At 41.6% G+C, this 26,444-nt stretch overlaps 1 protein-coding gene across 4 annotated transcripts in view; it reads right to left on the bottom strand.

Moving 5' to 3' along the window:
- SIPA1L1 (signal induced proliferation associated 1 like 1) overlaps positions 1 to 26,444 on the bottom strand; it is a 382,778-nt gene that overhangs the window by 352,432 nt on the left and 3,902 nt on the right. The window contains exon 3 of one of the 4 annotated variants that reach the window (XM_084631230.1): positions 3,349 to 3,471. The exons of the other annotated variants lie outside the window; for them this stretch is intronic. The gene's annotated coding sequence lies outside the window, so the exon portion shown is untranslated. The remainder of the gene's footprint in view (positions 1 to 3,348; positions 3,472 to 26,444) is intronic. 4 annotated transcript variants of the gene reach the window in all.

Raw genomic sequence — 26,444 nt, 5'->3', positions numbered from 1 at the left:
TGCACAACAATTGTGAAAGCAAGGAAGAGATGTTTAGGAGTGTCAGTCAGAGGCCTGCTGCAATTTATGCAGCACTGGACAGACAAGAGTGTGACCCAAGGTCAGTGCTGCATGCACTAGGTATGTAAACAGATAGACAAACAGTGCAATTTGCCTTTGGTTCTGCAGGCACTCTTAAGAGTTCCTACAGGATCTCTTATGCCAGCAGCTTAATTCAAAGGGACTGGATAACTAAAAACAGGCTAAAAAACCTCTAGCTATTGAGGACTCCTGCAAAAGGAAAGGAAAGCCCAATTTGAGCAACTGAAGAGAAATTTGCTCTAGAGTCACTCCCTGATAACACAGGGCACACTATGGAGCTGGAGAGAGATAGCTAGTTTCCACAAGGATGTGAGGAAGTTAGCACAACTTCCCATTCCCCCAAAAAATATAAGTCACCGAGCTAGAGAAGTGATTTTATCAGGGATTTGTTATGACTACTCTCCCACAAGTGGGGGGAAGGGGAAAGAATCAGAACTAAAACAATCTGTTACCTCCATTAAGACTGCTTCCTTGAATTGGCTGGTTTGATACATGGGGCCTGGAGAAAACCAAGGTTCCACCGTTTTTGCCTGAAACTGCTTTACAGCAAACTGCATTCTAATAATTATGCCAGTGTTTCATGGATAATGAAATGTAACTGCCATCACGTAAGTGCCCCAGTCAGGCTGCGCAGCAGAGCGAAACAAGCCAACAGCTACATTATATTGTACATGCTGGGGCCATAGTGTTCATAATCCTGCTTTGCCCTTTTCAATATTTCTGTGGTTTAGTAACTTTTAAAAACTTATCTGCACTTGTCTGCCATTTTGAGTCCAGCCACACAGCACAGCTCAGCCAAGCACTGAGCACTGTATTCTGGATAATTCAGCTATTAGTCTGCTCCAGCAATGGAGGAGAGGGAATTTTCACCTTCACTGAGGCTGCATCCCCCATTTCACAATAGTAACAGAGTTCATACCCGGAAAACTAGTTCAGCAGTCCCCAAATATGCAAACAAAGTTTAAAACAATAAAAAAAAAACAAACCACACAGTAATGCACCTTGGACAGAGGAGGTTCCCTCATCTCTTCAGTTGTCATTCTCCAAAACTTGCTTGCCTGTTCTCTCAGCAATCTCCCGATACTCTGGTTCAGAAAAGAGGTCAGTGGTACAGACGCCTGGTACAGTTCCCTTTCAATCCCTTTCACATCTCAACACTTTCTTTTGCAACCACTGGGCAGAGGTTTTCACTGAACAATTCACTAGGACACTAAGATATCTTCCTTAAGTGCTAAGAGTTCAATTAGAATCCAACACCACATAGGAGTATTATTTTATATATGTCAATACTCAGTTTCTTGTCTTTTTCCTGCCCATTCCCCTAGATTTGTTACGACCCTCTGAAGTCCCACACAGTTCTCCCTCATCTTCACCTTAGTACGTGTGCATCACCTGCAAGTTTTCCGTCTCATCTTCTGTCCACTTTTCCAAATAAACTGATTAACATACACAGTAACATCTGCCCCTGTGCCTATCTGGCTCAGAGCAAGTGCAAGCCACACAGTGGTTCAATTGTCTGTGCACTGTTGAGAGCAATGTGTGTGTGAACACTTAGTGTATTGTAGGCATGCTTAGGGCCCATCCAGTGGTTAGCATGCCAAATTTTTCTCGCATAAACAAGGTTTTAGCTGTTGCACTGATGTTCCCATTTTCAGGCAACACTACAACCACATATCTGTCAACATGACAAGTGTTAATCTACATTTTCTGTAGTACAGCCATGAAGAAAACACAACTACCTTCTTTGCAATCAAGTATGTAAAACAATTCACAGGTAAAGAGAAGCTCAGTGTCAATGAGGAAAAAGTTTCAGTTGCCAAAACAAAGCTTGACAATAGAGGCTTGGATTGGAACTGCAACTAGAACTTTAATCTCCTCCATAAGTATTAACATAGAATTAAAAACATATTGGCTTAATTATCAGGTATCAGGGCCTGCAGAGAGCCAGTCTCAAGGCTATCTCATGAGCACAGCTGGCTTACAGTAGGTTGCCTGACTGGCTACACCACCTGATTGGTAGGAAGACTCAGCAGACCAGCTCTTAAGCCCAGCTGTAGCAGCAGTTCAATGGCTGCCCAATGCATTTGCCCATGGCTACATTCAGTCATTCCTTGGCTACAGCCTTGCCTCACTCCAGGTAACCCAGCACTAATCACAAGCCCTGACTCCTGCTCATTAGGCCCAACCACCCACATCCCAGTCTCTGACAAACCATGCTGTGGTCTTACTAAGGTATGGGCTAATTTATCACACAAACTGATAAATTACATCACTGTCATCCTTCAAATGCTAGCCCTTTGGTTTATTCTTCTCTACATAATTAGTCTTACATATATAGAACTCCTCCATCATAAAAACCATAAGTCATGGGGCAAAAATTTGCCCTGATACGCACACCAGACAACCCAAATGATAAAGAACTCAAACTAAAATTATACTTGTAAATACAAAACCTCAACAACTTAGCTCTCAAAGCTGATGAGAGCAAGTATATACCGTTGCCCCTTTCTGACTGTAGCAGCTAGTCAAAGTTCAGGGCTCCGGGTATGTTCCAGTTTGAAAGAGAAGTTGATGGAGCCTGGTACTTCCTCTGACGCAATCTTAATTATTTACAAGGAATGTACAAATGCAAGAACCACCAAGAATAAAAGGAACCATTTTAGTTTACAGCCCCAAGCCTCTTTAGCCAACAGACCCCAAAGCTCTCTATAGCTGTTTTCAGGCTACTGCCTGGCTGTCTTGCTTTTTCCCTCTGCCTCTCTTTGTTCTCGTCTTTTTCAATTTTTGGTTTCTTCTGCCTTCCCACAGACTTTCCAAAATCAATACTCAGCCAAAAAACTCCTAGATAGATTCACACATTCCTTTTGTCTTACGTGGGGGACTTATGCTTAGTTATATTAACTGATGGGTGAGTTCACAACTATCAGTCTCAATGGGTTTTTAATTCAACTCACAACAAGGTTTTGCCCAACTCACAACACAATTCAGTTTTGTTTTGTTTTTTAAACTCAAAATATACTTATTCACAATTACTTTGGACAGGTTCCATAAAACTGTACTTATTTGACAGTGCAACTAGATAACGCAATCATTACTAAACTGGGAGAGGCCCCTGTAGAAGACAAATAGGACAATCCTTTCCGGACATTTTCTTTCTTCCTGAAATGCATTTCCCTTTTACAGAATACATCGTAAGTCATATGCTGTCACCGAAATGGCAAGTTCTTACAATGGAACTGGTTGATTTGTGTAAACAAAAAAACCCACCTATTTGTTGTTCCCTTTCCACTTACATCCATCTACACTTCTGTCTTTAGACTGTGCTCTCCTCAGGATAGGGAATGTCAATTCCTGAATGTCCAGAAAGTACCCGATATATCATGGGTGCTCCTATAAACAAGTGGTAAATAAGAATAATAGTGACCAATAGTTCTAGATTAGTTTTTCGTTAATTATTATATAGTTCTGGACTCTGGACATATTTAGTCCTTCAAGACCCATGGAAAAAATTTCACAGTTTTCCTCCTTTGGGATTAAAGCCAGGATACCCTCAGGCTTCCTCATTATAGTCCTGATAGAAAGGAGAAGAGGACATAGTACACCATGACCCTCTGAGAAGCACCCAATCCACAGGATAGCTCATCAGATGGCTAACCAAACCCGCACAGGAGAAAAATAGGAAACACAACAGAGGGAAAAGAACTCAGCCCTCAAAAGGCAGCAGCCCCATGTCAAGTTTGCCTCCCCAGCTTCAGATGCCACCAGCTTCCCCTGGATACTGTTGCACTGGACTCCAGTCCTTTCTGTTTCATCTGTTCTGTGCTTCCCCAGTGTGACTGAAGAAAGACAGGTGGTCCACCTCATAGTGAGAGCAGAAAATACCAGAAGGAAAAGGGTAGGGACATGTGGGGTATGGAGACAAATTCTGGTTCCACTGAAATCCACATGAGCTGTGCCCTTCAGTGAGGCCAAGATTTAAGCTCTAAGACAGTCTGATAGGGCTCTAGGAACCAGAGAGTTACCTATTTTCGAACTCTCCAGCTTGTTGGCTGCTTGTATTGGGCTGGTGGGGTTGCCAGTGGAAGGTGTGTCCCCCATAACCTCTTCCTCACATACTGCTGTCTCCCTCACCATGCCAGTGGCCCCCATTACCCTCATCCAATTAAATGGCAAAGTTACATCAAATGAAGTTCTATAAAAGTTTTCTGCCACTTTCAATCTATTGATAGATAACAGTGTAAGCTGTGCTAACAGCATTGGGCCAGTAGAGTGAGGGCAGCCTAGGGGCTGTCAATCACGGTGTCTGCTGTGTGACCTTTGTGGATCTACACATATAGAATCATAGAATATCAGGGTTGGAAGGGACCCCAAAAGGTCATCTAGTCCAACCCCCTGCTCGAAGCAGGACCAATTCCCAGTTAAATCATCCCAGCCAGGGCTTTGTCAAGCCTGACCTTAAAAACCTCTAAGGAAGGAGATTCTACCACCTCCCTAGGTAACGCATTCCAGTGTTTCACCACCCTCTTAGTGAAAAAGTTTTTCCTAATATCCAATCTAAACCTCCCCCACTGCAACTTGAGACCATTACTCCTCGTTCTGTCATCTGCTACCATTGAGAACAGTCTAGAGCCATCCTCTTTGGAACCCCCTTTCAGGTAGTTGAAAGCAGCTATCAAATCCCCCCTCATTCTTCTCTTCTGCAGGCTAAACAATCCCAGCTCCCTCAGACTCTCCTCATAAGTCATGTGTTCCAGTCCCCTAATCATTTTTGTTGCCTAATCATTTTTGTTTTTGTTATATGCGGAAGGGACTCCTGGCCTGAGGCGCACAGGTCACAAAGTCCTATTACAGTTAGGATTAGTGTTCCGTGTTTTCGGATTTTATTTGTTTAAAAAAAAAAAAAATCTGGGAATTTTTCACTGTTTGATTTAATCCTGGTTTTAATGTTTGGAAAACAAGTTTAAAAATAATTTTTAAAAAAATTGGGAAAAATCAGGGGAAAAAGAAAATACTTTCATAATATAGATTTTACTACAGTATAACAAACTTGTTTATGTACAAAAGGTATTTTTTGTCTCGCTCAGATTTTTCCAGAAATCCTTATTTGCATACGCTCACATAATTTTCTTCAAAATATCCTCACTCATGTTGAGCCTCTTGTTGTCTTGGAGGCAGCCCAACTTTGAAAATAAGTGCTCTGCATCAATAGATTCAGGGGCTACACTCACAGCTCACCCATGCCACTGTGCTGAAGCTGGGAAGCGTATCTTAAAGACTGTTCCAAAAAGTCAGCATATCCGCTTTCACATTGTCAGGGTTAGGCATGTTCACGTAAGTAGTAAATTCCCCTTTCAGATTTGGTATTTCATTTTTAGTGGCAAATGGTTGAAACATTCTGGCATCACGGCCGTAGTCTGCTGCCAAATTCACCTTGAAGAAAGGGTGCAACACCTGGATGACATTCCAAAAACAAATCTTTGGCACCAAACACTTCAGGGTTCAGATTACAAGCCACAGTCATCTCCCATTTCCCACTGAGCATTGCACTGAAGGTTTTGAATGCTTTTTTTGTTCTCTTGTGTTCTGGGGTAAGAAAGATTTCCAGAAACAACTGGGTTTTCTCGCCGTATGTTTCTCCTGCAGCTTTTGTGCTCAATTCAACTGAGATTTTGGTTGTTAGGATCTGGTAAATGTCTGTATTGGCAAATGTGTTGGCAGTAGTCAGAAAAAAATCCAGTGTTTTCTTTGTCACAGTGATTCCAAGTTTTCATCAATGAACATTACCTTGATGTGCAGAATCGGGCACTCATTTTAGTTACTTTCCAGTCTCTTGAAAAGTTCTGCTTAAGAGTCAACAAACTCAGGATGATCTAGGAGATGCATTAGCACAGTCCATGTGTTATTTACGTGACAGGCAGCGAGGCACAAGCTCATCCACCAGTGTGGATCAACAGGACAGGTAGGTAATCGGCTATGCACTCGTTTAGCACTGTGTAAAACAAAGCCTTTAACTTGTTCTCATGCTTGAAAATGGCCCAGAAGCCAACAAGGCAAGATTTCATGTCTTTCATTTCTTCTGTACCAGTAGCTATTGACAACAACGTTAATTAGATGAGCAGGACAGGTAATATGTAGCAATATGTATAAATGATTGAGTTTAATCTCCCGTGCAAACTTAGCCATGTAGGAAGCAGAATGCATGATAGTTGTGGCCACATTTTCCCATGTTAGCTGGTACATCTCAAACATGTCAGTTATTACTGCATCAACAAAATGGCTGTCAGCAGAGGGGATGAATATCACATCAGCACAAAATAATGCAGATTTATTCTCTTTGATATCAAAAAACAAAAACAAAAGGCCAAGAATCAGACAGTCCAAAGCATCAGGAGACTCATCAAAAATTAGACTAGACACCACATTTCCATCAATTCATTCCATGGTTTAGATACTAAAGCATCATCATTTTCTTTCAGATACTTACCAGTGAGATTGTCTGCATTAGAAAGGGGTTTTGCTGCTGGACAGTATTGTTACATAAAGTCACCAGTAGGTCCCTCTGCAATTAACCGTGGCTGTCCAGCAAAGCAAAGAGCACACACAATTTCATTGACACAATTATGCTGAGTTCTCTCTTTCATTAAAACCCCGGTGAAAAGCTCCTGATACTGACTGTTTATCCTGAAGCTCACTTTATTCTGTCAGCTTCTTCTATCGTTTGCTTTCGACACGCTCCTTTATTATCAGTGCAAGCACTGACCTCGATGCTCCAGTACTTGCAGTGCAATGCATCTTCTTGACTCCCATCTTTACTTTTCTTTAAAATTTCTAAGCTCTTATTTTCTTGTTGGTATTCAGGCATAGATTTGTATTTTTGTCCCATGTTTACCTTATTTATCTTTATCTGTGGAAGACTGATTATTTAAACGGATGCAAAGAAATAGGCAGGCAGCATCTCCTTGTGAGCCCATCATAGCGTGATATTAATATTGCTTGATTTTCCAACTTCCACCATGTGCGTGTTCTGTGTTTTACACAGTTGAACTGCTTCATTTGCAGAACTACAGGATACAACAATCACGTAAAGCTTTAGAATTTAACAAAAATAACCTGAAAAATATTGAATGGATTGATAAATGGGTGTAACTCAGTAAAAACTGAATTCTTCAATTAAAAAAAGCTGGCAATCAGTTAAAAATGGTAAAAAGCAAAAATGTGGAACTCCAGTTATGATTCATGTGAAGGGTACTAGTCTTACTCTGCACAGTAGCAATTACTAGTTTACCCAGCAACAGTTCCTGATTTGTTGAGGTGTTTCTCTGTACGGATTGTCAATTGTTAATATATATTATATACTGTTACCAGTTTTTGGTGAGTTATCTGCTAGCTAGGTTGCCCCACTGTGATTCTGACTGACCAACAGAGCCTGTGTTCATGATTTCATTTCTACAATTAAGTTTATTGTTTAAATACTTACCAAAGACTCCAGAATTTGGATATCAGACCAGGCAGGTAGCAGAAGGAACCCACAAAGGAGCACTACGGCCTGTTAAGGGAAAGGCCTAGAAGTGCCCAACAGTCAGAGTACAACATTATATACAAGTAACAAGACTCCTCTCCCAAATGCCTTGATAGTATGATAGTATAGGAACTGTCAGACTCCTTACCATCCAGACCTAGTGGCCCATGCTCCTCTCTGGTGGCACCTCATGTGACAGAAACTGGGCTGAACTCCCCTTCTCCCCACACCTTCTAGCCACTCTCAGAATCATCACCTGGACCTAGTAGCCCATTTTCTTTCTCCCCTGCTCCCCACCATCACTATGGGGCCTGGAGTTTCCCCATGTCCAGGAGAGGGGGGAAAGAGGGGTGGGGTCAGGGCAGGCTGAGCTCCCACCTGAACTCACCAGCCCTAACATATAGCTTCAGGACCCAGTGATTCATGACCTCTCTGGGATAATGGTCTTCCTCTTGCTGCCAGCTGGTATACTTAGGCTTGGTACATGCTAGGAACTTATGTTGGTATAACTACATTGCTCAGGGGTGTGGAAAATCCACACCTTGAGCAATGTAGTTATACTGACCTAACTCCTCGTACTGACAGTGCCATGTCAATGGGAGGGCCTCTTCCGTCAACATAGCTACCACCTCTCAGAGGTGGATTACATACACTGATGGGAGAAGTTCTCCCATCAGCATAGATAGTGTCTTCACTAAGCGCTACTGCACTGCAGGGCGAGTGTAGACAAGCCCTTAGTCTTGTAACTTAGTGGTATCAGTCTGTGTTGCACTGCTGAAGGTTCATAGTTCAGACCCTGCTGTTGATTCATGTTGAGGGGGTTGTTACAATTGCAAATGGAATAACTTGTGTTTTACTTTTTTCTTCTGAAGAAAATCTAAGGCCGTGTCTACCCTGCCACTTTCAGCACTAAAACGTTTGTCGTTCAGGGGTGTGAAAAAACACCCCCGAGTGACAAAAATTTTAGCGCTGAAAAGTGCCAGTATAGAGAGCACTTTACCTCTGGGAGCTGCAATCCCGGTGATAAAGCTGCCACCACTCGTGGGAGAGCTCTCCCGCAGTGATAAAGCATTTCTACACTGCCCATGTCACAGTGCTGCTGTGCTGTAACGTGGGTAGTGCAGACATACCTTAAGTAATTACATGCTCAAATCAACGGTTTAAAAAAGCATTTAGGTCACAAAAACCAACACTTGAAAATTAATTGCATACACATCCATAAATGCGCTACCTTAATTCAGATACTGTTTTTTCCACAGGATGGACATAGAAGGTACTAAGGTTGTATGGGCAGCCATAAATCTGGCATTTCACTTTTGTATGCTATATATATATATATATACACACACACAGCAATGTAGTTGCTGTATAGTGGCCTTGCGCATTCGAAAGTTTTGCAGCTGCTGCTTGTCATTCTATAGCGGCATAACGATGCGATCCCACCAGTTAGTGCTTGTTTTCTGGGCCCAGAAGTGGCGCTCAGCCATGTCAAGGAGATGTGAGACTGTTGCCAGCAATTGCGAATTACTCCACTCTGTCTTCCAGCAGGGCTGCTTGCGTGGCATCACATTGTTCTGTGCAGCAGCCCCTATATCGGCTGTGTAAATATTGTAGGATAAGGCGCAAGGTGTTTGTAATGCTCACAACAACAAGTGTACAGCTGAGTGGGGTCCATGCTATGGCATCGTATGGGTAACCCAGGCTTACGAAAAAAGGTATGAAAAAGGCTTGGTTTGTTAGCCTCCCATGATGCAGTTACCTTCCTTCCCTGAAATCAGTGGCAAACGCCATGTTCCCATAACCACCCGCACAACTGTTTTCATCCCATAAGGCATTGCAAGTCCACATCAAATTCCACTCGTCTACATGCACTGTGGGATAGCTACCCATAGTGTAGTGTTCTGTGCATCAGTGCAAGCCCTGCTAGTGAGGATGCACTCTGCCGTCACAATGATTATAGTGTGGACCCACAAGACTGAGTTGCTTAAATCGGAGGCTTGATGTAGACTTACATATAGTCGACTTTACTTTGTAGTGTAGACGTGGCCTTACCGTGTAAAGCCCTAATCATGCAAGGGCTTTGTTTGATTTTGATAACATAAGTAGTTCCATTGAACTAGTGGGACTACTCATGCTTAAAGCTTGGTATGTAAGTGTTTGCAGGATTGGGGCCTATGCACCTGATCCAATATTCACTGAAGTAGATGAAAAGACTCCCACTGACTTCAGGCTGTCAGCAGATCAGACAAAGCAGGGAGTGATAAGGGTGGTGGTTGACCAGTCATTATGTTAAGTTAAACAAGTTTTCTTTTGCTAGTAGGAGAGGTCATTTCTAATAGTTTTAAACACATGTATGTTCATACCAATGTTTTTTTTTTGTAATCAAACTGTTATAGTGGTTACACAAACAGTGCTTTTGTATCAGGTATACTACCTGCTTCCAGCACACTAAACTTTTTTTTTTGCATACCTCTTTCACCAACTATCCTCTCCTACCCTATTACTTGTTGACGTTTGTCTTTTGTGTGAATTATTGCCATGTAAATAGTGTTAGTATTGTCTACTTTAATATATCTTAACTAATTTAAGGTTGTGTATTTTCTTGAAGTGTTTGAGACATGGTCCTTGAAAAACTATACATTTATTATGGATGGAGCGGTCAGGGTCCATTAACTGAGCGGAGAGGCTAGCATTTGGAACCCAGATCCCTGAACAGTGTCAAAATTCTTCTTGTTACAAAACAATCTGGAAAGACTATCACAGGGATCCTTAGGTTCCCTTTGTGCTTTATGCTATGTCTTAGGGGTGATGGTTTAAATGGACATACTATCAATGTGATTGTGAAGCCTTGAATGAACACTTAAGTGATACAGGAAGTATCATTCAGTAGGTGATACTCTTTCCTCCACAACAATATGGGGCCAGTTTCCCAGCAAAGTATTAAGTGCCACTGTGCCAATGAAGGTGCTCTCTTTTTAAAGACACAAGAAATGGTGTCGTTACTATTCAGGGTCATTAAAAGTCCTTTAAAAAAAAGGCTAAATGTCAAGATTGGGGGTAATTATATTTTGCCTGCCAAAATTAATCCAGGCCTCTTAATTTCTCTCTCTTTTCAACTTGTCCTACACAGTTAACAGTGACTATATTTCACAACAGATTTGGCTGCATTTCTGTTGAAGAGGATGTGTATCTCATGTATTAATTGTTTGTGTTAAATCTTGAATCCTGCAGGATAGAAGGTATTATTGAAGGCTATGTCTACACTACAGACTATGTCAGCAAACCTTATGTTGCTCAGAGTTGTGAATAAATCACCCCCCAAGCAACATAGTTACACTGACATAGGCCCTCATCTGCACAAAGCTATGCCGGTGGGAGAGCTTCTCCCACTGACATTGCTTCTGCTGTTCACAGAGCTCTCCTGCTGGCATAGAACAGAGGTGGGTAAACTACGGCCCGCGGGACCGTCCTGCCTGACCTCTGAACTCCTGGCCAGGGAGGCTAGCCCCTGTTCCCCATCCCCTGCAGCCTCAGCACGCTGCGCTGCCAGCGCTCTGGCCTGCTGCTCCTGCCAGGCAGCGCAGGCTGCGAGCTCCTGCTGCTCTGAGCAGCATGGTATGGGTGCGGGGAGCTTGGATAAGGGGCAGAGGGTTCCAGTGGGCAGTGAGGGGACAGGGAGCAGAGGGTGTTGGATATGCATGGAAATCCCGGGGGGGGGGGGGGAGGGAGGTTGTCAGGGGTGTGGATAGAAGTCGGGGCAGTCATGGGACAGGGGTGGTTGGATGGGGGTCGGGTCCCAGGGGCAGTTTGGGGCGGGAGTCCCAGGAGGGGGCGGTCAGGGGACAAGGAGCATTGGATGGGGGTCGGGTCCCAGAGGCAGTTTGGGGCGGGAGTCCCAGGAGGGGGCGGTCAGGGGACAAGGAGCATTGGATGAGTCGGGGATTCTGAGGGGGGGGGGGCAGTCAGGAGGCAGGAAGTGGAAGGGGGCAGAGGCCAGGCTGTTTTGGGGAGGAACAGCCTTCCCTTCCTGGTCCTCCATACAGTTTCACAACACCAATGTGGCCCTCGGGCCAAAAAGTTTGCCCATCCTGGCATAGAGCGTCTTCACCAGATGCGCAGCAGCAGCAGAGCTGTGGCACTACAGTGCTGTATGCCTAGGCATGCCCCCAGGCAGTGTTTCTCAACCTTCTTGTGACCGCCCCTCCAAAACTTTAAAAATTGCAACCCCCCACCTCATCTTCAATATCATTAAGTAAATTATGAAGAACACTCAGGGCCAGCATTAGGCGGTGTCAAGCAGGGAAACTGCCCAGGGCCTCACACCAGAGGAGGGCCCTGCAAAGCTAACTTACTTGTCCAAGCCCGGCTGCCTGGGAGACTGAAGCCAGAGCCGCACCACCCAGGGCACTGAAGCTGGTAATTTACCTTCACGGGGCCCCCTGTGATGTGGGGCCCCGGGCACTACCGTGCTTGCCACCTCCTAACACCAGCCCTGCACTTGCAACTCCTCTGAACCCGTCCCACGACCTACCCCAAGATTGAGAAACACTACCAAAGGCCCCCCGTTTCTGCAATTTGCAGCACCTGCACAGGGCTCCACTGTCTTCAACAGAGATCCGTGCATGTTCAGTAGTGTGCATATGTGTTTTGAATCCCAGGATAAAGGCCTATATTCCTTTTCACATTAACAGTCTATTTTACTTTCTGGTTCCCCTGTATAGCACAATGTTATGTTCACATTGGATCACAATGTTGCAAAAGAATGTTTAACTTAAAAAACTCACCACTACACACAAGGCACTTCATTAAAAATTTTTAAAAGTCATGAAAACTCTTCTATCCATATTCAATTTCTAAAAGCCTAAATTAACTGATGTCACTTTAAAACAGTGGTGCACAAACTTTTCCAGTCATCCCCCCCCTCCCCCCAACCAGTTTACCATTAATGAAATCTGTCCACATCCCTCCTCCATTACAGCAAAGCTAAGGCTTCCTCAGCAGCAGAGCTTGGGCTGAAGGCAGAGTTGAGGACTGAACTGGGGATGGGGGAGGAGCTGGGGCTAGAGGCAGAGTTGATCTGGGGTCAAAGAGTCAGTGAGGGCAGAGCTGGTCTGTAGACAGAGTGGGAATAAGGACAGAGCTGGGCAGTGGGCGGAACGGGAGCTGGGGGCAGTTCTGGCCTGAAAACAGAGCTTGGGGCATGGCACTCCCTACCCACCCCCCATGGGGGCTGGCCCAGGTCCTGCTGCATGTTCCCCCACCCCTCAAATGTTCCTGATAAGCAACATTACAATAGACTCTCGATAGCTAGCGAACTGAAGCAGCAAGCTGGAGTTTTGTGAGAGAGTTCTCCAGGCAAAGGAGGAGCAACAACGTGCCCTTTGGGGTGCATTTGTTAGTTTGCTTGAAATGTGTCTGCTTGATGGAAGTTTATAATGTGGTCCATTGTGGGGAGGGAGTGTCCTGTTCAGCCTAGTGGCATGGTAGGCAAGATTGAGAGCTTCTTAACCAGGCTTTGATCCCTAATCCCTTTAGGATATGTTAACCAGAGCTACTCAGATAAAACAGGGGTTTAAAAAGCCATCTCCATAGCAACGAGAGGAGCTAGTGAACAGGAGCAGCAAACAGGAGTTTTGTGAGGAAGTTTAGAGGGGGAGTGGGAGTGCCAAATACACCTAATATTCCCTAAACTTAAGCCAACATACACTTCCCCAACCCAGCCCCCCCCCCCCCCAAAAAAAGCTGCAGAAGTTAAAATAATGCAGGCAGAAGTCTAGCAGCAGAGGCTATCCATTTTATTGTGCTGAATACAGCATGTATGATTACCTGCCTTGTGGTAAGGTAGCATGTGTGTGCCTTTCGGGCAAGTAGTTCATACCCCGTCAGAGAGACAGGATGGGCACTTGAGACCAAAGTGGTTGAACTGGAGGAGCCAGGGGAGACAGAGAGGTATATACACAAGACTTTCCAGCACACAGTAAAATGGCTCCACCCCCACGATGACAGCCTCTGTGATATTCAGGAGAATGAATGTCTTGGGGAAGGAAAGCATCAAGCTGGAGCAGAGGGAAATGATCCTATATTGGTGATCCTCCTTCCAGATGTCGTCATGGTTTCTTCTCACACCGAGGCTCCCCATCCTGGGGAGGGGTCCCCAGTTATTAGGAAAGACAGGTGATAATAATTGGGGGATTTGATTATGAGAAATACAGGTAGTTGGTTTTGTGAGGACCAGAAGAACCACATCATGAATTGCCTACCGGCTATGAAAGTTGTGGACCTCAAGACATCTAGATAGATGTATTAACAAAGAAACAGCAGAAGTTGATAACACACAGGTAGGAACTGAAGGGAAACAATCATATGAAACAGAGTCCGATTCAATTACATCACATGAAGGTAGACAATTAAATATTGACAAAAATTTTATAAGTGCTTGTATACAATGCAAGAAGTCTAAATACTAAGGTGGGTGAACTTGAGTTCCTGGTATTAAATGAGGATATTGATATAATAGGCATCACAGAAAGTGGGTGGAACTTTGATAATCAATGGGGATGTGGTAATACCAGGGTATAATAAAATATATAGGAATGACAGAGATGGCCAAACTGAGTGATCATAATGTAATTAAATTTAACATCCTTGTGGGGGGCGGGGCGGGGAACACCAATGAAACCCACTACAGTAGCACTGTAGTTAAAAGTAAAAAGTTACTGAGTGCTTCCGCTATATTCCCCTCTTGGGCCTAAACAGAGTAAAAGAGGTGGTTAGCGGCAAAAAGGCATACTTTAAAAATTCAAAGTCAAATCATACTGAGGAAAATAGAAAGGATCACAAACTCTGGCAAGTCAAGTGTAAAAGCACAATTATGCAGGCCAAAAAGAATTTAAAGAGCAACTAACAAAAGACAAAAAAATGACAAAAAAAAATTTGTTAAGTATATCAGAAGCAGGAAGCCTGCCAAACAATCGGTGTGGCCACTGGACGATTGAGGTTCTAAAGGAGCATTCAAGGAAAACAAGGCCATTGCGGAAGAGTTAAATGAATTCTTTGGATCAGTCTATACCACAGAGCATGTGAGGAAGATTCCCACATCTGAGCCATTCTTTTTAGGGGACATATCTGAGGAACTGTCCCAGATTGAAGTGCTGATAGAAGAGGCCTTGGAACCACCTGACTTCAATGAGTTCTGTATCAGATCTTAGGCAAGGGATCGGGGTGTACAGAACCACAAAAGCATACTTACTAACCTTCAAATTTCAGCCTATGCATCTCCACTCAGGGACAATGAAAAAAGTTCTTCTATATTAACATCAAAACACTTTAAGAAAGGAAGATTACTCATGCTGCAGTCTGAGGACAGATATATGCAAAACAAAAATATCTGTTTATAGGTGCTTCATTGAAGCAAAATCTCATAAAATACTTCTCAGTTGGTAGTATTCAGAAAAGGCTTCCATGGGAAATTAACACCCAATCTCTTTGTGAACTTCTCTAATACTCCAAATAAACTTTAGAGGAATGACATGTGCACATCTATGCAGACCTAAGACTTTAATAACGTTTGAGTTAAACCAACCCCCAAGTCACCATGCAGCATAGCAATTCATTTCCAGCAATACAGCCATCTCAGGATGTTTTATGAGAATGTGCTTCCAGCAATGTAGTAAGTTGTGCTAGTGGGACTTAAAACTAAAAACAATACTATCCAAGCATATACATACAGTAGGCTACCAACTAAAATGGGGAAAATGTTGAGTTACAACATGAGGCTCATTTATCATTTTTAACAAGGCTCAGCACAGGGTTTTAATAGACCACACATTTCAGTGCAGCCAGACAGTACTTTAAATCTAATTTAATACAACTTTTCTTGAACACCAAAAGGTGGTCAAAATGCAACTTGTAAAACAAAACTTCCCAGTTTTTATTGGATATTTATCCCAGTTATATCCTGATTTAGCTTAATTTTTTAAAACACATGTACTTCTGACAGCCTTTGGTTTGACAGTTTCTTATAAATGCACTTCAGGTTTACAGATTCCTCATGGTCCTATTTGTTGCATGCATCAGCTTGCTCTGTTCATTCTGCAGTTTTATATACTGTGTGTCTCACTTTATTATTACAGCTCAAGATGTATGACAATAGTTTACTATCAAACTAAGAATGAGAATCTTAGCAGGCAAAGAAAGCCCAAAGCAGTTTATTGAGTTACTTAATATAACATTTTGTAGCACCACCACATATTATGTTGGAACATTATTCTACTAATCTTAGTCACTAATCAGGCAAAAGAATGGAAGTCAGTAACTCTGAGTTCTATTCTTGGCTCTGCAGGTTACCTGTGCACCCTATAGGCAAGTCACACAACACTGGTATCTGAGTATGCTTATTTTTTGAAAGGGGAAAAATACTATTACCATACTTCACAAGGATGTTGTGATGATTAAACTCTGTAATGAGTGAGATGTGCTATAGTGATGAGTGTTATAGAAATGTAAACAAAAATAAATGCCATCTCAGAATGCACTCTCAGTAACACTCATAAGTGAACAAGATCAGGCTAAATCAGTACTGAACCAATACCCAAACATGAGGCCACAGGGCAACATGCTATTCTGTAGGAGATGCCACCTTCTGGATAAAATGTAGAAATAGGGTCCTGAGCACATGAAGTCAATGAAAATCTCTTGGCACTTGTCACAAAATACACAGATGTTAGCTTCAGGGTCTTGACTAAATTCCAATTTGGTAATTAGTTGGCTAGTCTCATTTCTCTTTATATTTTAAACCTACTAAAATATTCTTCTCTTATCTTAAACTGTTGTGCAAAACAACTGTTGTGTTTAATTCCAGAGATAGCTATTCACACCCACCCTTGTTTCTCTAATATCCTTGACCAACACAGCTACAACACTGCAAACAGATATTCAATCATCATTAATAAGCATGGATCAGACATATTTGTGAAGGGCTACACTATAGTACAGCTACGGACCTTTGCAGTCTACTTGATTTCTTTTCCAACGCAAAGAAACCTTTAAATACAAGTTAATAACTGAATTAGAAACAATGACAACTCATATCCTCAAGTTTTGCCCATACTATACATACACACCTTAATGACTTTTAGGACCAACAGATATACCAACCAAACAGCAGTGGCACTTCATGGTTAGCACAGATTTGGTTTCTGCCTTTGGAAAAAGATACACTCCACTGACACCAAGCTTTGCTGTCTTATGTTCTCGGTACCAAAGACACTTGATTAAGGCCAGGTCTATGCTACACAGTTAGGTCAATGTAAGGCAGCTTACATCAACCTAATTAGGTCAATATACACACTACCGCCTTCTCCTGCAAACGTAGGCTCCCTACTACATCGACAAAATAACTGCACCTCCATGAGAGGCATAGAATTTATGTTGGGGTAGTTAGGGCAACACAGCATCTTTGTAGACATTGCCTTACTTACATTGGCTGTTGGTTGCTCCAGCATGGAGCCATGAAATCGACAAAGCTGGACAACGGCTACCCCAGCTCCCCACTCCCAACCAGGCTGCAGCCCAGAGGCTCCCCACTTCCAGCTGGGAACGGAGAGCCAAGAGCCGGGGGGTGGGGGGGGCCGGGCTCCCAACGGGGAGCCACACGGAACTAAGAGCCATGGCTCTCACCCACCACACTGCTCCTCTTCAGTCAGTGGAAGCACTCCTGGTGAGGACACGCACCACCAACAGAAGGAGGGTAATGTGGACCTAACATAGGGAGACTTAGGGCTGTAATGTAGACATGCCTGTAAGAGGCCAAAAGACTTTCCAAAATGTCAAGAGCTTTTTTCACCTACACTTCAGCACGAAGGTGACAGCAAAGAAGGTACCTGTTGCTATTCCTTATTTTTTTAAAATAGAAATATTTGCATTGAAAATCAAGCGATGCAAATATAATACACAGTAACTTATTAATTACACAAGTAAGGATATCAGTTTTCTGTAAAAAAAGCATGCATTCAAAAAGTATTTTTTACTTGGCAACAACTCTAAGCCCCTAAAATGGAAAGGATTTTTTACCTGATTTATCAGCTACAGTTGAACAGTGTAGATGCATAAACCAACCACAACTTAAACAGGGGTACTCTGCATCATATTGTGCATATAATTACTTGATTTTTTTAAAATGTTAGCTCTCAATGGTGCTTAATTACTTTAGCTGCAAGCATATGCATGTAACACCCACATACTGTAGCATAGCCAAGAACTTTTGTTGCCACCTGTAAAAATGTTACTGAAATAGCACAGCACTGCATCAGAAACTCTACTCTTGCTCCATATAGAGAAGGTAAATGGAATATAGAAGGTCACACAGAAACAAATATACCTTCTTCATTATCCATTGTTATAACTATCTCTGGTACCTCAAGATGACTATCCAATTCCCAGATCTATTTAAAATAACTGTAAATGAGAAACCATTAAACAGCGTTAGAGTCCTTAAACCAGTATCTACACTAGCACTTTTTACAGAAATGAGCTGCACCAGTGGTGATAGCAACAGCTCTAGTATAAGGCAGCACATGTGTTTTAGCCATTGCATCATCTAAACATAATAGGAAAAGGCCTATGTGAAGCTGAGGGTGTAAAGGTTCTACTATATACCCAAGGCCTAGCAATCAGCTAGGGCTGGAGCTACCTTCAAGAATCTGAAGAGAAGCAACAGCTAAAACTCCAAACTGATTGTGTTCTTTGCAACATTCACCTGGTTTCCCCCCCCACCCCTCTGTTTCTTCTGGTCGGTTTTCCTCATCCCTTCTCTCACTCTCCAAGAGGGAACCATAGGGAAACCCGGGGGAAAGCATCTCTTTAGCCCCATCTCTTCTTCCTTTACACCTCACATAGTTTCAACAAGCATATTTACACAAATGACTCAAAAATCTCCTACTACTACCGGAATACATCAAAACCCACATTACCCTCCAGCAAGAGCCATATATCTGTTTCTCCACTCTCTTATGCTGGATGTTCTGCTGTCAACTTTAACTTAACGTGGCCAAAGCTAAATTCCTGATCTTTCTCCCAAAACTCTCTTCACTCTCCACTTTACCATTGTTAACACGATAATATTCCCAATCTCTCAGGCCTGTAACTTTGTGATCACATTGGACTCTTCCATTTCAGTTGCCCCACACATTCAGGCTGTGTCCGAATCTTACCTCTTCTTGTTCCAAAACATTTCTAACATCCTTCCTATCTTTTCTTTTTCTAGACCTTTAGTGCTCAAACTTTTACTGTCACACCCCCTACTTACCAGTAACAGAATCTGTCCGTGCTATCCTACCCTCGAATTACTGCACAGTTGCCTCAACAGAGGAGATTGGGCTGAAGACAGAGCTGGGGGCTGAACTGGGAAAGGATAAGGAGTTGAGGTTAGAGGCAGAGCTGGACTGGGGACAGAGAGGGAATGAGGCAGAGCTGGGCTGGCGATGGAGCAGGGGGCAGCGTAAAGCTGTGGCTGGGACCAGAGCTGGGCAGAGAGCGGAGTGTAGCTGTAGCCAGAGCAGGGGTGGGAGTGAGGTGGAGCTGGGACCGGAACAGAGCTACAGCCCCATGGGGGCTAGCCTGGGCCCTGTTGCTCCCTCCCCAAACTTTCCTCTATATCCCCCTGGGGGGAGTATGGCCCACAGTTCAGAGACCACAGACAAAATTCTCATCGACTCCTGTTTTCATTACCACCTCCAGTTTCCTTAACACCCATATTTCCACTCTCCAATCGATTCAAAACACAGCTGCTAAACATAATTTCCTTGACTTCTCACTCTCTTCCTGGATACCCCTCTTTCACCACATCAACTGCAAGCTTCTTCTCCTCTTCAAAGCCCTCCACAACTGTTCTCCTCCCTAATTCTCTGCTTGTTTCTTAAAGCATCATGCATACCCCAATCTGCCCAAGATGCTGGTCTCATCTGATCATCTGTCAGCTTCCCACACAAACATCTCCTTTCACAGTGCCCCTTACGTCTTCTCCCTGAACTTGTTTGTAAGGCTACTGTCTTCTCCATCTTTAAATCTCCTAGCCTTCTGCTTTGACATCCATGAGAAATCAACCATTAATAAAGGCTAGGCTAAAAAGTAATTGGGAATACTTGACACTTACAACATATACAAATTTGCAATTTTAAAAATCAAACACCCAAAATCTCTTCCCCTTCCTATCCTGCACAGGGTTATTTGTCTTCTTTGGTTGTACACTTATTGATGATAGGACTGTATGTGATCAGTCTTGCTTGTGCACTACAGAAATTTAAATATTATAAATAATAAAAGTCAACTAAGAAGACCAAAATCTAACTTCCATATTGTTTTTTTTTCCGATTTTGCACAGATGATGGTCTGAAGTAAGTATTTGTTTTTCCAGTTTTCAGAGAACTGTATACCATATCAGCTGCTGAGCAAGCTGAAGAGCATGTCCACAATGTATGCTCTCTTGTCCTTGACAGGAATAAACCTGTTGGCAGTTTGAGATAAATATCTCCCTGTAAGTAATGAGATGCTGAAATTAAACACATTAAAAGGAATAAAATGGTAGTTGTCCAACTACAGAAAATTGCAAAATGTCCTTTCAGCTGCTTCTAGTGTGAAAGCATTCACTTGTAAATATTGGGGTTTGACCAAACTGGCAGTAAACATATAATGGCTTTTTTGACTAGTTGTATTTTACCAAAGCAGTGCTCTAAACTAGGATGAATTGAATCTTGTCATATAAGAGTTACCTAATCATTGCTATTCACTTGTTTTAATAGTCATTCTAAGTTATCACTCAGTTTAAAAATCTTGACTGCATCAACATTTATGTGAATGATAATAAAATGGATATTATGGATTTAATCAAACAGATAATTCCTTTAGCGTTCGGGGGGGAAGAAAGGTTGGTCTCTCTTTTTATTTAGCCTAGTATACTGATGGCCCTTTAAAATTCTCTTTTCACATCTGAAAGTAAACACTTGTACCACAGTGCTCATATTAAAGGATGTCATAACAATGTTATTAAACGACAAACAAATCTAAGTAGGTTTAAAGATTAAGGGTTTGACTACAGGAGTGGGTTATTCTGCAATAAATTAACATGTGAATTTAAAGCAGAATAGCAATTCTACAATATCTTCCTGTGTGGACACACTGGCTATGGCTACACTAGAGAGCTCTCCCATCGACTTAATTAATCGACCCCTAACTAGCAGCAGCAGCTATGTCAGAGAAGTTCTCCCGCCAAGACAGCACTGTCCACACCGGCGTTTAGGTCCCTGTAACTTATGTCTCTCAGGGAGGTGGCTTATTCACACCCTGAGCAGCATAAGTTATATCGACATAAGTGGTAGTATAAACATACCCTCTTTTTCAGGAATCAGAGTGCCATTTTCCAGGTTAGCTTAATCTGCTTCCAAACTGAATTAAACTAAACCGGAAAAAGGCACTCTTAATCCTGAATAAGTGCATCCACATGGGGAATTATTCCCCAACAACTATTGCAGTCAATTTCCCCATGTAGACAAGCCTTTAATAAAGCCAAAAAAATAAATGTCTTTTCATCTTAGGAAAAAAACATACAATTCCATTTTCCTTTAATACATATTTCATAATTTCCTCTAATTAACAGAGGCGTTGGTGTGTTAACAAAGATCACTTCTACTCTTTCTGCATCATACTGCAGTAAAGATATAATGCTGACTTTTTGACATCACAGTAACTTCCATGGAAACAAAGGTATGTGAAATACAAGCTGATGACTTCACTGCAGGGGAGTCAGCAGAAAGCCTAGTGGGACAGTTAGGAAGACAGCCTTCATTCAAACATGATCTTTTTCAATAACTGGAGAGGGAAAATGCAAAAACAAGAACTGGGCAAGTAAGTTGCTTTTTATATAAATATTTGTTTTCTTTCTCTGCCTTCACAAGTTTGCTTTATCTTGAAAATTGTTCTCCAGATTTCATTCTTTGCTCAGGCGGCTGACAACCACGAACAGTAATGTAACGGTCTATTTCAGAGGTTCTTAAACTTCATTGTACCATGACCCCCTTCTGACAACAAAAATTACTACTCGACCCTGAGAGGGTGGACCAAAGCCTGAGCCTGCCCGAACCCCGCCACTCCGGGTGGGGGGGCCAAAGCCTGAGCCCCACTGCGCTGGGCAGGGAGGCAGGGGGAAAGCAGTCAAAACACAAGGGCTTCAGCCCCAGGCAGGGGACCTGTAACCTGAGCCCTGCTGCCCAGGGCTTTGAAGCCCTCTGGCTCAGGACTTCGGCTTCAGACGCAGCCCCGGGTGCCAGCAAGTCTAATGCCAACCCTGGCGACTCCATTAAAATGGGGTTAGGACCCCAAAGTTTGAGAACTGCTGGTCTACCCTTTTTTTTTTTTTTTTTAAAGTCACCAAAATATGTACAATAAAAGGTTTAGCCAACTTGAGAATTGAAACTACAACAATATTGCCAATGTAATGTAGTATGTAAAAGATACACTAATTTATGAACTCAAGATGTTTAGGGGTTTTTTGTTTTGTTTTTTAAGGGATGAGAATATTAAACATATAAAACTTGTAGAATTATTCAGTCCTTCAGCATAGCCTAGAAGTTTAAAATCTAATTTAGTCTTTCAAAATCATACATTTAATACTAGAAGCCTGGATTGTATTCAGCAGAAACCTGGCAGGCCCACTAACATTTACTCTGCAGAGTGCAGTATCCACTTACATGAGACATGCACAAATATCTCCTTTGCCACCATCCAATTAAACAGTTCCAGGCAAATGTAAGTTAATTAAAAGGACTAAGGAGAAGGGGAAATATAGACTCCAAATAGCATTGCTCCTTAACTGAGTAGTTCATTCTTACAGTCTAAAGAATTCAGACTGCCAATTCAGTAAAGAAGTGTTGTCCGGAACAATAACTAAAAGATATACTTACCGGTGATTAAATTAAAATAATAGTTTACCTGTGAAGTGACAATCTTAGTTATTATATGAATTTGTAAAAAATAAATATCTATTTGCACTGAGACAATACCTCTCAAAAAAGTCTCAAAAAACTCTTTACCGGTTTGAATTTACTTTTCCACATTCTCAGGGGCATATAAATTATTATTTGTTGTCCACTAATTTCTAATCTACCTTTTTCTACTGGTACACTAGGTCTCACATTTGTAATGCAACAGCAAGTGAAGTTTGCTTTATTCTGCAAGCACCAGTTCTTCAGAAGGTTGAATAGTGCAATAAAGTGAACTCTCAAAGACAGACATTAAAAAGATAATGTTTTATTATTGGCCTCTTACAGAAAAATGTGTAGTTCCTAGGTGTCAGTGGATGAAAGAAAAGAAATCAGGTTTTCTGCCACAGAGGTCTGCAACCTCACAGCCAAAATTAAAGCATGTGCAGAGTCATCGGTGACACTGCTGATATCCCAAGCAAAAAAAACCCACACAAAATGGACTAAATATGAAAAAACTACAAAGCATTTTAGCTGAGCCACAAAAAGTTTTCTACCAAGATGCTTTGGATTTTTTAAAAGACAGCTAAGAAATTCCTACAACTACCACTTCATAATTTAGTGCTTATTTTTTCCATCATTTATCTGAACCAGACAGATTGGAAAAAGTTGGAAGTTGAAAAACAAATTCTCTTTGAAATACTTGCTACAAAAGGTGTAAGATTTGCACTGCATACTTCAGGTGACTATGTGAAATACAAAGAGAGAGATTATTTTACATTAAGCATGGAAGTAACAACTGCAATTTGTTATTTTAAGACTTTAGAAACAAAACAGGTCAAATTCAACAACAATAAATATATTTTAATTTCAAAAACACAAAAACTTAAACGTTTTTCAGTATTATGTCAAAATTAGGTAGTTACTGGACAGAAGAGCGACATGTATTTTTTGTCAAGCAACATGTCACCTCTTGCAACCATTAGCTGTACTTGGCTAAGCAAAAAAATAGGCAACAGACGTGAAGCAAGATATTTGCTTACTTTCCTGGCTGAAGGAAAGATACTATTAAAACTGACACTGTGATACCAACAGGCAGCAACTATGTTTCAGTGTAAAAGAACTCTTCATAAACAGATTCGAAGGACAACTTTTCCTTTTAGATGCCCTCAATTTCTACTATAGTTAGTACTTCATACCAAGACAAAAGAAACCAATAAGAAGAATAAACTGGTTTAAAAGCAAATATGTTGTGTGACAGTAATATTTACATCAGTTATCAATATTTAAAAGCCAACAGATGGAACTTTCCCCATGACCTATTTGATTTTAAAATTTTACATCTTCAAACCACTCAAATAGTCCTTAACATCTGTGAGGTAAATGTTATCCCAATTTTACAGATGGGAAAACTAAAACAGAGAGAATAATTCTGTGCCCAAAGCCACTGAAGGAGTCTCTCTCAGAGCTGGGATTACAACTTGGAATTCCTGTCTCACAGTCCTATGCACTAACCAGACGGTCACCCCCATCTCCCAATAACACTTAGCACATGATTTTTTGAAAGTACACACACACACACACACAACGTATCTCAACACAAAAATAATCCAGATAATTTATACACAAACAAGTTGTCTTACAGAATCTTGTATTTTCCAGGACTATGATATATCTGACAGTAATGAACAGCCACATAAAACTCTATGGTTGATACTTATCATTCTAGCATCTGAACCAGGCATTTAAGTTTCCAAAGTAATATGAATAGAAGCAGAGAGGATGAATTTTGATCTAACAAACAAATCTACAGGGGTTTTTCCATATGTTATATATATATTCAGATCTCTTTGAAATAACACTAAAAAGGATCCTCCATTAGTGATTATGAAACTCACCAGTTGCAGATTTTTTTAATTAATTAATTTGCTCTATTCAAACGAAGTTCTCTTTAAGGAACATTCCCACAAAGAAAAAAATCTTCAGAACAACTAAGCTAATGTTACACTAAGCACAACAGGCTCATGGTAGATCCCAATCCAGAGTCTGAAAATCCCACTTACCTACTTGTATTAGTAAACAGGAAGATGAATAAAAAGGGCCAAACTCATTAACTTCTGTAGAATTTAAGCTTCCATGTTAAAAAGAAAAAAAAAAAAAAAGAGTATCTAGCCCTTATGTTAATGTAGATACCCTTCCAAATGTAAGCCAATACAGGATTCTCTTTCTGAGCCCAAAGACAAAGGACTCCAGTGTCTCTGCAACTACTCATAGGTCTCCCAACTCAGTGGTTCTCAACCAGGGGTCCGGGACCACCTAGGGGGCCGCAAGCAGGTTTCAGGGGGGCAGCCAAGCAGAGCCAGCATTAGACTCACTGAGGCCCAGGGTAGAAAGCCGAAGTCCCAGTACCCGGAACTGAAGCCGAAGTCTGAGCAATGTAGCTTGGGAAGAGCCCTGTAGCATAGAGTCCCAGGCAATTGCCCTGCTTGCTACCCCCTAATGCCAGCCCTGGCTTTTATATGCAGAAAACCAATTATTGTGGCACAGGTGGGCCACAGAGTTTTTATAGCATCTTGAAAAAGCACCTCGGAAAGAAAAAGGTTGAGAACCGCTGTCCCAACTGACACCAAAGTGACTGCTATCTAGGACCCATGGGTAGAACAAATGACTATGAATCATATTAGTTTTACAAAGCAACTGCTTAGAAAAAGCTAGAACCAGTTTGAGGCACTAAAATATTGCTACTCAAACTCACTGTCCCATCGCCATTTTTGGCTGCACCCTCAAGGTATAATATTTAGGCATCCATCTAGCATGTGTAAGGTAAAGTGTACAAGCTCTGTCCCAAACAGTTTGGGGTTTTTATTTTAATTAAAAACAAGAACCACCACAGCTTTTCATATCCCATAAGATATCACTTTAAACAAATTCAGCTTAAATGTCCATCATTAGAAATTTAAAATGAATTCACTGATATATTAAGATTAACATACTTAAAATTTCCCATTTAGAGAGATCTATTTGAAGTCAAGCCACTGAGTCATATCTCCCTGGAAACGTGGAACAATCTAACATGGTATTTTTTCCTGCTAACAAAAAGGATATTTAACATATGATTAGTTTTAAATGCAGAATGCCGCATTGCTAAAGGAACAACAGATTGGGGTTTGTACCCCCTTTAACAAAGAATCTTCACACAAAGTCTCTTAAAACCTGGATTCGGAGTAACAGCGGTGTTAGTCTGTATTCGCAAAAAGAAAAGGAGTACTTGTGGCACCTTAGAGACTAACCAATTTATTTGAGCATGAGCTTTCGTGAGTTACAGCTCACTTCATCGGAGCTGTAGCTCACGAAAGCTCATGCTCAAATAAATTGGTTAGTCTCTAAGGTGCCACAAGTACTCCTTTTCTTAAAACCTGGAAAAGAATATGGGCACTTTTCTGGATGGCAAGTAACTTGAAATCAATGGAGGTCCACTTTCATACTAGGTACTATATAGCAATAACAAACAATCTTTCTTCAGGAAGAGGAATTCCAGAACAGTAAAGCCTTCATCCTGCCTTCTGATAGACAGTGCACAGCACTGGAAAAAGTTCAGCTACTGTACATGTGAACAAGAGAAGAATAACCTGAACACTGATTTCAAAGTAAATAAAGCAAGGACAAAGATATTATGGAATCATCATATAAATGTTTAAAAAGTTAATCATGTTAACATGTAGACAGTAGTTGCTGAGAAAAAATGCAAAAATTTTAAAAGTCTGGGAGATGCTGCAACAGCCAAAGAAACACCGAAATAAAATAGTGTTTCCAACAAACCAACATGCAGGTTCAATCAGAATAATTTTTAAAGCACTGGAAATATCAACATT

The sequence above is a fragment of the Lepidochelys olivacea genome, assembly GCF_965140295.1.
Source record: "Lepidochelys olivacea isolate rLepOli2 genome assembly, chromosome: 6".
In the NCBI taxonomy this organism is placed as follows: Eukaryota; Metazoa; Chordata; order Testudines; family Cheloniidae; genus Lepidochelys; species Lepidochelys olivacea.
Note: the sequence above shows the minus strand (reverse complement) of the source record. Positions and strands in the feature narration are given on the sequence as shown.